Source organism: Mustela erminea, chromosome X (genome assembly GCF_009829155.1).
Source record: "Mustela erminea isolate mMusErm1 chromosome X, mMusErm1.Pri, whole genome shotgun sequence".
Taxonomy (NCBI): domain Eukaryota; kingdom Metazoa; phylum Chordata; class Mammalia; order Carnivora; family Mustelidae; genus Mustela; species Mustela erminea.
Genome location: NC_045635.1, coordinates 47,680,509 through 47,684,305, shown reverse-complemented (window position 1 = coordinate 47,684,305; position 3,797 = coordinate 47,680,509). Strand labels below are relative to the sequence as shown.

The window sequence follows — 3,797 nt, the reverse complement described above, 5'->3', positions numbered from 1 at the left end:
GCAGGAAAAGCATTTGACAAAATCCAGCATCCGTTCCTGATTAAAACGCTTCAAAAGATAGGGATAGAGGGAACATTCCTGAACGTCATCAAATCTATCTATGAAAGACCCACAGCAAATATCATCCTCAATGGGAAAAAGCTTGCAACCTTCCCGCTGAGATCAGGAACACAACAAGGATGCCCACTCTCACCACTCTTGTTCAACATAGTATTAGAAGTCCTAGCAACAGCAATCAGACAACAAAGAGAAAGAAAAGGTATCCAAATTGGCAATGAAGAAGTCAAACTCTCTCTCTTTGAAGATGACATGATTCTTTATATGGAAAACCCAAAAGACTCTGGCCCCAAAATACTAGAACTCATACAGCAATTCAGCAACGTGGCAGGATACAAAGTCAATGTGCAGAAATCAGTGGCTTTCTTATACACTAAGAATGAAAATACACAAAGGGAAATTAGAGAATCGATTCCATTTACTATAGCACCGAGAACCATAAGATACCTGGGAATAAACCTAACCAAAGAGGTAAAGGATCTGTACCCTATTTTTGCCTATCCTTTACATTACAGATAATGAAAACCCTCTGTTTACCTCTTCCCAGACCCACATGGCTCTTTCTTCCTCAGTGGGGCCCCACTATCATGAATTCAGTAGTTTTTTCCTTCAAATTTTTATTTAAATTCTAGTTAGTTAGCACATAGTGTAATATTGGAGTTTCAGGAATAGAAATTAGTGATTCATGACTTACATATAATGCCCAGTGTTAATCATCCCAAGTGACCTCCTTAATACACCTCACTCATTTAGCGCATCCCCCATCCACCTAGATCCATCAACCCTCAGTTTCTTCTCTATCCTTAAGAGTCTCTTATGGTTTGTATCCCTCTCTCTCTTTTGTCTTCCTTCCCACATGTTCATCTTGTTTCTTAAGTTCCACATGTTCATCCAAGTTCATCTCTAAGTTCCACATATGAGTGAAATTATGTGGTATTTGTCTATCCAACTGACTTATTTCACATGGCATAATACACTGTAGCTCCATCCACATCTTGCAAATGGCAACATTTCATTCTTTTTGGTGGCTGAATAATATTCCATTGTATATACCACCTCTTCTTTATCCATTCGTCAGTCAGTAGACATATGGGCTGTTTCCAGAGTTTGGCTATTATTCCATAATTTGGCTATTGTTCCATAATAATGGCTATTGTTGATAGTGCTGCTGTAAATATTGTGGTGCATGTATCCCTTTGAATCTTTATTTTTGTATCCTCTGGGTAAATACCTTAGTACTGCAATTTCTAGGTCATAGGCTAGTTCTGTTTTTTAACTTGTTGAGGAATCTCCATCCTGTTTTCCATAGTCTCTGCACCACTTTGCATCCCCAACAATAGTGGAAGAGGGTTCCTTTTTCCCAGCATCTAGCCAATATCTGTTTTTCCTTTTGTTCATTTTAGCCATTTGGACAGGTATGAGGTGGTATCTCAGTGTGATTTTTAATTTTTTAATTTAAATTCAATTTAGGTAACATATAGTGTATTATTAGTTTCAGGGATAGAATTTAGTGATTCATCAGTTGTATATTACAGCCAGTGCTCATTACATCAAGTACCCTCCTTAATGAGCATCGCCCAGTTACCTCATCCCCCCACACACCTCCCCTGCAGTAACCCTCAGTTTGTTTACTAGAGTTAAGAGTCTCTAATGTTTGGCTCCCTCTCAATTTTCATCTTATTTTCTTTTCCCTTCCCTTCCTATATGTTCATTTGTTTAGTTTCTTAAATTACATATATAACTGAAATCATGTGGTATTTGTCTTTCTCTGACTGACTTATTTTGCATGGCATAATACACTCTAGCTCCATCCACGTTGTCACAGATGGCAGCATTTCACTCTTTTTGATGTCTGAGTGATGTTCAATCATGTATGTGTGTGTGTGTGCGCGTGTGTGTGTGTCTTTTAGTTTTGTTGATTGTTTCCTTTGCTATGCAAAGCTTTTTATCTTTATGAGGTCCCAACAGTTCATTTTTGCTTTTTTTTTTTTTCCCCTTGTCGTTGGAAACATGTCTAGCAAGAAGTTGCTCTGGCAGAAGTCAAAGCCGTTGTTGCCTACTTTCTCTTCTAGGATTTTGATGGTGTCATATCTTACATTTAGGTCTTTCATCTCTTTTTAAAAAGATTTTATTAATTTATTTGTCAGAGAAAGAGAGACAGAATGAGCACAAGCAAAGGGAGTGGCAGCTAGGGGGAGAAGCAGTCTCCCCACTGAGCAAGGAGCCACACATGGGGCTGGATCCCAGACCCTAGGATCATGACCTGAGTCAAAGGCAAATGCTTAACTAACTGAGTCACCTAGGCACCCATGTTTTGAGTTTATTATTGTGATATTTATATTCATATATAAATATGAAAATAAATAAATATATATTATATAAAATATTTTTATATTTGTATGGCGTAAGAAACTGTTCCAAGTTCACTTTTCTGCATGTTGCTGTCCAGTTTTCTGAATGCTCTTTGTGGAAGAGACTGTCTTTTTTCCACGGGATGTTCTTCCTGCTTTGTCAGAGATTCGTTCACCATAGAGTTGTGGTCTAATTTCTGGATTTTCTATTCTTTTCAAGTGATCAATGTGTGTGTGTGTCTTTGTGCTAGTACCATACTGTCTTGATGACTACAGCTTAGTAATATAGCTTGAAGTCCAGAATCATGATGCGTCCAGTTTTCCTCTTCCTTTTTAGTATTTCTTTAGCTATTTGAGGTCTTTTCTGGTTTCATACAAATTTTAAGGATTGTTTGTTCTATCTCTGTGAAAAATGCTGCTGTTATTTTGATAGGGATTGCATTAAACCTGTAGATTGCTTGGGGGTAATATAGACATTTTGGCAATGGTTTTTTCTTACAATCCATGAGCATGGAATATTTTTCCTTTTTTTTTTGTCTGCATGAAACATTTTTATTTATTTTTCTGTCAAATACAGTAACTGATTTCCATCTACAATGACTTAAGATAAGAAACCGAGGGTCGAGTGAAGGAGGCACGCGGCCTTACAGGAGAGCCTGCGGGGCCCAGCGGGGCACCGAGAGAGCACTGGCAAGGCCTTAGTGGGCCTTCTCCAGGAAGGCCTTGCAGCACCTCACACACTGCTGTTAGACAATCTTGAAGTCGGAATAATAGGGGCCTTTAACAATGGAGTTGGTTTTGTGGATCATAGCTCCCAAGTAGCTCAATTTTAGCTTTGCAGTTTTTAATTTGATTACTATTTGTATTCAAGTCTCTCAGATTGATTTCATCCATACACAGTATATAACTGAATGTGGCAAAGTCTTCCTTGGTAAACTGCCAGGCAGTGTGACTCATGGGGATGCCATGCTTCTTCATGCAACTCTGCTCTCGGTAATCAGGAGGGTTTCCTATTTTATACGTGCATATCTCTGCACTGTTTATCCTCCAATGATCTGAAAGCTTTTGGTCAGTTACAAGTTTTCTGAACACTGCTTCTGCAATGGGTTGACAGACAGGTGTTACCCAGACACACGAACAGCAGCGACTTGGGCACTGGCTCAGCCATCTTCCTGCGCGCCTTATTATTATTATTTTTTAATGTCCTTTTCAATTTCTTTCATGTATATTCTATAGTTTTCAGAGTACAGATGTTTGACCTCTTTGGTTAGATTTATTTCTAAGTATCTTATCGTTTTTGGTGCAATTGTAAGTGGGATAGATTTCTTTTTCTTCTGCTTCATTATTATTGTATAGAAATGCAAAAGATTTCTATACATTGATTTTAAA

At 38.1% G+C, this 3,797-nt stretch overlaps 1 pseudogene; it reads right to left on the bottom strand.

Annotated features, from left to right (window-relative positions):
* Window positions 1–2,926: 2,926 nt before the first annotated feature.
* On the bottom strand, window positions 2,927–3,582 carry LOC116583007 (annotated as a pseudogene).
* Between the last annotated feature and the right edge of the window lie 215 nt (window positions 3,583–3,797).